Here is a 9,237-nt window from a genome sequence, read left to right as displayed (position 1 = left end):
TCATTCCCCTCCTTGCCCCCATTTCCTTTCCTTTCCTTTCCTTCCCCCACTCTCCCGCCCTCAGGCCCACAGTAACTAGGCCGGGATTAATTCGGATCCTGTGATCGACTGAAATCCTCCGGAGGAGGGTCCTGGAGCGGGCCGTCACCCTGATCGCGGCCCCTCTGACGGTCTCCCCTCCCCTCCGTCTCTGTATCTCCCTCCGTGTCCCTCACACTCACCATGTGTCCCCCCTCAGCCCCGTGGCTGTGTCCGGTGGAAAGGGCACCACCTCTGGCCGTTAGCGGAACTGCAGGCACTGACCTGATGTGATTGGGTAAAAACAATGACTGCAGATACTGGAAACCAGATTTTGGATTAATGGTGCTGGAAGAGCACAGCAGTTCAGGCAGCATCCGAGGAGCAGCAAAATAGACGTGATAGCTAGACAATATGTTGGCCCCCTGTGTTCTCTGTCTATGCCATGATGTTTAGATTGATTCTAATCTAAAAAGTGAGATAACAGAGTTTTACATGAATGCATGCAGTTTTTGAGAAAAGTACAATGTAAACCTACAAGTACAAATTCACCCCACAAAATATATGTGTGCATGTGAGTCTTTGCGTATGTGTGTCTGTCTGGGTTGGGGGTTGTGAGTGTGAGAAAGTGTATTTGTGTGTGTAGTGAGTGCAGAGCATCTTAGGTCTGTGAGGGGGTGCATGTTTGAGTGTGGGAGTATGTGTCTGTAAGGGTGTGTGTGGGTGTCTGTGCGCACGTCTGTGTATATGTGTGTCCGTGTGTATGTGTGTATAGGAGTGCCTGTGTGTGTATATAGTGCAATGGTGGTCGCCTGTAATGTGACATGAACCCTGGTACACTGGGGAAACTGAGCAAAGGCTACGACAACAAATGAATGGGCACCGCACAATCAACAGACAGGAGTGTTCCCTCCCAGTTGGGGAACACTTCAGCGGTCCAGGACATTCAGCCTGGGACTTTCGGGTGACCATCCTCCAAGGTGGACTTCGGGACAGGCAGCAGAAAAAACTGGCCGAGCAGAGGCTGATAGCTAAGTTCGGTACCCATAGGAAGGGCCTCAACTGGGACCTTGGGCTCATGTCATATTACAGGTGACCACCATTGCACTATATACACACACAGATACTCCGACACACGCACACTCTCAAACACACACAGGCACTCCTATACATACATACACACGGACACACATATACACAGACACCCAAACACACCCTTACAGACACACACACACTTCCACACTCACACATGAAACCCCTCACAGACTTAAGATGCTCTGCACTCACTACACACACACACACACTTTCTCACACTCACAACCCCCAACCCAGACAGACACACACACACAGACAAAGACCCACATGCACACATATATTTTGTGGGGTGAATTTGTACTTTCAGGGTTACATTGTACTTTGCTCAAAAACTGCACGCATTCATGTAGAACTCTGAGCTCAAAAACTGCATGAATTCATGTAAAACTCCATTATCTCAATTTTTAGATTAGAATCAATCTAAACATCATGGCATAGACAGAGAACACAGGGGCCAACATATTGTCTAGCTATCACCATTGTTAACAGCTAACCTGAGAATGCAACTTCTTAAAAAAAGGTTTTGTGATTTACACATGAAAGAAGTGAAACAAACACGGTATTCTAACAGATGAAAGGCTTAACAGACAATCAATTTTTCAATGTATAATTTCAGTTACATCACACTGTAGATTTTTGCTATAAATTCTGTGTGTTAGGATTGAGCCCTCCACTATCACCTGATGAAGGAGCGACACTCTGAAAGCTAATGTGCTTCTAATTAAACCTGTTGGACTATAACCTAGTGTTGTGTGATTTTTAACTTTGGGCATTAATGAGGTATGAAGCTTTCAGAAATGAGATAACGAGGTTGCAGAGACAGTATATTCCTGTTAGGGTGAAAGGAAAAGCGGGTAGGTATACAGATTTCTGATGTCTGGAGAAATTGAAGGTTTGATTAAGAAAAAGAAGGAAGCATATGTCTGGATAGATGGATAGATCGAATGAATCCTTAGAAGAGTATAAAGGAAGTAGGAGTATACTTAAGAGGGAAATCAGGAGAGCAAAAAGGGGACATGAGATTGTTTGGCAAATAGAATTAAGGAGAATCCAATGGGAATTTACAAATACATTAAGGACAAAAGGGTAACTAAGGAGAGAATAGAGCCCCTCAAATATCAGCAAGGCGGCCTTTGTGTAGAGCCGCAGAAAATGGGGGAGATACTAAATGAGTATTTTGCATCAGTATTTACTGTGGAAAAGGATATGGAAGATATAGACTGTAGGGAAATAGAGGTGACATCTTGCAAAATGTCCAGATTACAGAGGTGGAAGTGCTGGATGTCTTGAAACGCACAAAGGTGGATAAATCCCCAGGACCTGATCAGGTGTACCCGAGAACTCTGTGGGAAGCTACAGAAGTGATTGCTGGGCCTCTTGCTGAGATATCTTTATCATCGATAGTCACAGGTGAGGTGCTGGAAGACTGGAGGTTGGCTAATGTGGTGCCACTTTTTAAGAAGGGTGGTAAGGACAAGCCAGGGAGCTATAGACCAGTGAGCCTGATCTCGGTGGTGGGAAGTTGTTTGAGGGAATCCTGAGGGACAGGTTGTATATGTATTTGGAAAGGCAAGGACTGATTCGGGATAGTCAACATGGCTTTGTGTATGGGAAATCATGTCTCACAAACTTAGAGTCATAGAGATGTACAGCATGGAAATAGACCCTTCGGGCCAACCCGTCCATGCCGACCAGATATCCCAACCCAATCTAGTCCCACCTGCCTGCACCCATCCCTCCAAACCCTTCCTATTCATATACCCTTCCAAATGCCTCTTAAATGTTGCAATTGTACCAGCCTCCACCTGGCAGCTCATTCCATACACGTACCACCCTCTGCGTGAAAAGGTTGCCCCTTAGGTCTCTTTTATATTTTTCCCCTCTCACCCTAAACCTATGCCCTCTAGTTCTGGACTCCCCGACCCCAGGGAAAAGACTTTGTCTATTTATCCTATCAATGCCCCTCATAATTTTGTAAACTTGATTGAGGTATTTGAAGAAGTAACAAAGAGGATTGATGAGGGCAGAGCAGTAGATGTAATCTATATGGACTTCAATAAGGCGTTCGACAAGGTTCCCCATGGGAGACTGATTAGCAAGGTTAGATCTCATGGAATACAGGGAGAACTAGAATTCAGATAAATGCGAGGTGCTGCATTTTGGGAAAGCAAATCTTAGCAGAACGTATACACTTAATGGTAAGGTCCTAGGGAGTGTTGCTGAACAAAGAGACCTTGGAGTGCAGGTTCATAGCTCCTTGAAAGTGGAGTCACAGGTAGATAGGATAGTGAAGGCGGCATTTGGTATGCTTTCTTTTATTGGTCAGAGTATTGAGTACAGGAGTTGGGAGGTCATGTTGAGTTTGTACAGGACATTGGTTAGACCACTGTTAGAATATTGCGTGCATTCTGGTCTCCTTCCTATCGGAAATATGTTGTGAAACTTGAAAGGGTTCAGAAAAGATTTACAAGGATGTTGCCAGGGTTGGAGAATTTGGGCTATCAGGAGATGTTGAATAGGCTGGGACTGTTTTCCTTGGAGCACACAGTCTTGAGGGGGTGACCTTAAGGAGGTTTATAAAACCATGACGGGCTTGGATAGGGTAAATAGACAAGGTCTTTTCCCTGGGTTTGGGGAGCCCAAAACTAGAGGGCATAGGTTTAGGGTGAGTGGGGAAAGATATCAAAGAGACCTAAGGTGCAACCCTTTCACGCAGAGGGTGGTACGTGTATGGAATGAGCTGCCAGAGGAAGTGGTGGAGGCTGGTACAATTGCAACATTTAAGAGGCATTTGGATGGATACATGAATAGGAAGGGTTTGGAGGGATATGGGCTGGGTGCTGGCAGGTGGGACTAGATTGGGTTGGGATATCTGGTTGGCATGGACAGGTTTCCATGCTGTACATCTCTATGACTCTAAATGCGAGGTGCTGCATTTTGGGAAAGCAAATCTTAGCAGAACTTATACACTTAAAAATCTTGGGGAGTGCTGCTGAACAGACCTTGGAGTGCAGATTCATAGTTCCTTGAAAGTAGAGTTGCAGATAGATAGGATAATGAAGGAGTTTGGTATGCTTTCCTTTGTTGGTCAGAGTATTGAGAGGTCATGTTGCAGCTGTACAAGACATTGGTTAGGCCATTTTTGGAATATTACATGCAATCCTGGTCTCCTTCCTATCGGAAGGATGTTGTGAACCTTGAAAGGGTTCAGAAAAGATTTACAAGGATGTTGCCAGGGTTGGAGAACTTGAGTTATAGGGAGAAGTTGAATAGGCTGGGACTGTTTTTTTTCCCTGGAGCACGCAGTCTTGAGGGGGTGACCTTATCGAGGCTTATAAAACCACGAGGGGAATGGATAGGGTAAATAGACAAGGTCTTTTCCCTGAGTTTGGGGAGTCCTGAAGTAGAGGGCATAGGTTTAGGGTAAGAGGGAAAAGATATGAAAGAGACGTAAGGGGCAACTTTTCCACGCATGTGCGCAATAGACTGCTAGAGGAAGTGGTGGAGGCTGGTACAATTGCAACATTTAAAAGGCATCTGGATGGGTATATGAATAGGAGGGGTTGTGAGGGATATGGGCCGGGTGTTGGCAGATGGGTTGGGTGGACAAGTTGGACCGAAGGATCTGTTTCCTTGCTGTGCATCTCTATGACTCTAATGGGACTGCGGATGCTCACTGGTAATGAAGGGATTGCAAAGGTAACCAAATATTCAAGGCCTCCAAAACATGCAAATGGGTCATATATTGAAGTCCTGTGACTCACCATCTTGTCTAAATTCAGCAAGTCTTTCAGTAATGCCTGCTAAATCTGTTTTTTTTTCTCAAAATGAAACCAAGTACTGTGAATGATGGAAATCATAAACAAGAATAGAAATTGCTGGACAATTCAGCATTTATAGGGAGAAATCAGACTTAACATTTCAGGTCAAGTAATCCTTCTTCAGAACATTTAATCGTTTTCTTCTCGATGAAAGGGAGGGCCGCAGATGCTGGAAACCAGAGTTTAGATCAGAGTGGTGCTGGAAAAGCACAGCAGGTCAGGCAGAATCCGAGGAGCAGGAAAATTGACATTTCGGGCAAAAGCCCATCAGGAATACTCTGATTTAAACTCTGGTTTTCTTCTTGACTCCATTAATTATCATGCTATGATGCCTATAAATTAGAAGTGATGGTAAATCCAAAGAATACAGTAATGTAGAAAGGGAAAATAATCAGTGAATACTGCTATGTATCTCAGCAAATTAAATTCCAGGATTCAAACTGCCATTTCGGAATGTGTCACAAACCATGTTGCATATGGCACCTAGAATTTTAAATGATGTAAGTGGAAAGTCATCTGGCTATTCCACTTGAAAGTGATATTCCCCATGTCCAAATGATCTGTTAGCTTTAACACTATTAGTTCCACCAAGATGGTACATGGCTTGTGGCAAAATATACCTTTCAAGAAAAGCAGCAAAGAGATGAAAAGATTTTTAAAAGTGGGTAACAAAATAAATCAAACATTTGCAGTGTGCTCATTAGGAGTTTTGAACAGTCTGTTCTTAATAAGTGCCATTCTGGTAGTCAACTGTCAAGTATGATTTATTAAAAATATAAACTTATGACCCTAATCCACTTGCCTGTGATGTATCCACAATGACAGAACTCCAAATGAATCTTTCGTGTCAGCTGGAAAATTCAGTAGAGGGGAAGATACGGTGCTTTCTTTCCACCTCCAACTGCATTTTTATTCACTTCTTTCTCCCTACTTCCCCTTACTTTTGTAATGGACAATGCAAACCATCAAAGTTAAAAACCACTCAACACCAGGTTATAGTCCAACAGGTTTATTTGGAAGCACTGGCCCTTCATCAGGTGGTTGTGAAGCAGGACCATAAGAGACAGAATTTGTAGCAAACGATTATAGTGATACAATGATACATTGAACAAACCTAGTTAGTTAAGTCTTTCAACTTTTAGAATGGGGTTGCTAGTTTTGGTTCTTCAATATGTAAACTCCAGAATCACTTTTAAAGTCACATTCACAACATAACTTTTGTCATAAAACCTGAAGTTGACAGCTCCACTCAGACAATGCATTAAATGTGTGAGGTTGGAGTCTGTCTGAATCGCAATCTTGAGTCAGGCTGCTTCCATTTCCAAAGTGGAATTTAGAAATATTATATGGATTTACTGCCTGCTTGCAGGTTCTGCTTTTTTTTTTGAGTAGTCAATCCATATAATATTTAACATTAATACCCATGTTGGGGGTGGGGGGGAAAGAGGGGAGACAGACAGTCATTTGGAGACCGTGCCTGTTTAATCACTAAACAAAAGACACGATCACTGTTGGGGGAAAAAAAAAAGTCTTTGATGTAATGTTTCCATTGTGGCCTTGATCTCCTCCAGCTAATCCTATTTTCAGGACATTGGTATTCGGATAATCGAGGTCCTCTGTATTGGGTGGGTCTATCAGGGAAGGATGTTTCAGGTACAGGCTACATTCCAATTAAAAGGAAGAGCAGGAAAAACAAAAGTAATAGCTCCTTGAAGACAAGAGGGATAGAGAATACAAAGAATCAAAAACAGTATGATGCATGTCAAGTGAGTTGATCAGAATCATAAGATTCTGAAAAGGTGGTTATGAAGGTACAATGTGGAAATACTATTCCCTCTTGTGGACAAGTGCAGGATTAAGGAGCACTTTTTAAAAGGTTAGCCCTTAATTTTTTTATCAGAAATCTTTCCTCTTGGGGATTGAGAAACTTTGAACTGTGCCTCAGAAGGTGGTGGAGGGGAGGTAATTGCATGATTTCCTGGAAGACAAAAATCTGAGATTATCGAGAATAGATAGGGATGTGAAATTTGAAACACACAGATCGGCCATTATCTCTTTGAATGAAGGACAGACTCATAGGGCCAAATGGCTAACATGTGGTCCTAATTTGTACATTCATCTCGAATAAGAACTAGACCAAATACTTCACTCCTCAGCTCGAAGAAGAAGAAAATAGATTTGGCAAAAAGAAAAGAGAATTCAATGGCAGTTATCAAAAGAGGTAGCCAAACATTAAGCTGGTGGTAAAATTCCAGTGGACTTGATTGGGAATGAAGGTGATAAAAGTATAATTAGAGGCAGAGGGAAGTCTTGGAAATGTAAGAATACCTTGCATTGGTGTTCACTAATGAAACAAATGCTGCTAAGATATTCATAGAAGCGAGAATGGTAATAGTGATTTAATGACATTTAAACTAGTCAAGGATTGCACTCAAGTGGTGACAAGGCTGCAGCATACAGGAGCTCCTGGCTACCACGGTGATCCAGTGAAAGTATATCTGAAGTACAATTTGAGCAGTAAACACAATTTGGTTTGGAGTTTGGTATGAGAGGTACAGAGACTGCAATGCATCAGAGAAGGATAAAGTTACCAGAATTGTCTGTGCCAGGAGGCTTTCACACTTCTTAGGAGGAGATCATCTGATTTGGTCAGTGTTCAGGGAAAGGAGAAGGTTACAGTATGGCAGAAAGGGGACTTAGAGCAGGGGTGGAGGAGTGTCAAACTCAAATTATTTAGTAGGTTTGAAATTTTAAAGAAGAGTTGTAACTCAGCTTGTGGATCAGGTTGTCAGTTTGCTCACTGAAGTGGTAGATTTATTCTCAGATGTTTCGTCACCATGCTAGGTAACATCAGTGAGCCTTCGATGAAGTGCTGGTGTTCTGTCCCATTGGCTATTTGGGGTCTTGGTCTGTTGTGGTGGGCGATATCACTTATGGTTCTTTTAGGAGAGGTTGCTAAATGATGTCCAAATTGATGTTTGTTAATTGAATTCTAATTGGAATGCTAGGCGTCTAGGAATTCCTGTGTCTTTGTTTAGTCTACCCAGAGATGGATGTATTGTCCAAGTCAAACTGATGTCTTTCAATTGTGCGTATTCTGACCAAGAAACTCTGTACACTAGTGCGACTGACCACGAATGGACAAGTACGTTAGAACGAACCAACACTAAACAACAGCAGACCAAAGAAAAGAAAAACCCTACTAATAAGATCTGGCCAAGCTCTCGCTCAGCAATAAAACAGACAGCTCAGAGAGACTTGGATAAAGAACTTGTTGGACCGATAACAGGCACGGAAACGGTCATCCTTGTACAAGGGATGAATTCAACAACAGGACCGTGAACAAAAAAAAAGGGACTTTTTAGCAGCACCGGAATCCTCCCTAAAAGACAACATATTTACAGAAGAGATTGGGCAGGCCATCAGACAAACAGTAACACTAACACTAAGCAGAAAGAAAGGGAACACCCTCAACAACTCAGAACTCAAGGAGGAGGACAGAAATATTGCAATCCAACCGGCAGGCAAAAAGGTGCATGACTGTCATTCTGAACAGAACAATACATTGAAAAAGCAAACACACTGCTCACAGATACAAACCTGTAGATACCTGTACATACCTGTAGATACCTACAGGCAGCAATCGACCAGAGTCCACAGCCAGAAAACCATACTACTGCTACCCTGAGGAAACTTTACACAACAGGTGAAATTAACAAGACTGACCTGCAAAGAATAAAACCGAAAGAATCCAACATGCTCCGTTTCTACAGATTACCGAAAGGTACATAAGCAAGGGTCCCCTCAGACCCATTGTCTCACATCCCAGTTCAGCTACAAACAGACTACTAAAGGGAACTGCAACACAAACACCTGGAAGACTCAAGCCACCCAGGAATTCCTCAAAGACACCAAGGCTGAGGACATTTTGTTCAACATGTCCCTATTCACATCACCCTAGCCAACAACCAAGGACACAAACACCTGACAGCACCACTCCATCAGCAGGACAGCATCCTCAAAAACAGTAGACCTGTGCCTCTCAACCCAATTCACCTTCAACAAGATCTATAAACAAATCAATAGGATACCTATGGGATCACTAATATCAGGACTCTAAGCAAAAGCAGTTATCCCAAAGTTAGAACAAACATCCCTTCCCACAATATAGCCCAGGCTTCGAGTCTGCTATGTGGATGACATCTTTGTCATCACAAAATGCAACAAATTAGAAGGAACCCACAAACAACATCCTTACTGGTATAAAGTGCACCGATGACTACAACAAACTCCCCTTCCTAGG

At 42.9% G+C, this 9,237-nt stretch overlaps 1 protein-coding gene across 1 annotated transcript in view; it reads right to left on the bottom strand.

The window, feature by feature from the left end:
* The window catches only part of wdr89 (WD repeat domain 89), a 4,345-nt gene extending 4,046 nt beyond the window's left edge, over positions 1 to 299 (bottom strand). The window contains exon 1 of the mRNA XM_043697213.1: positions 222 to 299. The gene's annotated coding sequence lies outside the window, so the exon portion shown is untranslated. The remainder of the gene's footprint in view (positions 1 to 221) is intronic.
* Between the last annotated feature and the right edge of the window lie 8,938 nt (positions 300 to 9,237).

This window comes from Chiloscyllium plagiosum, chromosome 10, assembly GCF_004010195.1.
Source record: "Chiloscyllium plagiosum isolate BGI_BamShark_2017 chromosome 10, ASM401019v2, whole genome shotgun sequence".
In the NCBI taxonomy this organism is placed as follows: domain Eukaryota; kingdom Metazoa; phylum Chordata; class Chondrichthyes; order Orectolobiformes; family Hemiscylliidae; genus Chiloscyllium; species Chiloscyllium plagiosum.
This window is presented reverse-complemented; position numbering and strand designations above follow the sequence as displayed.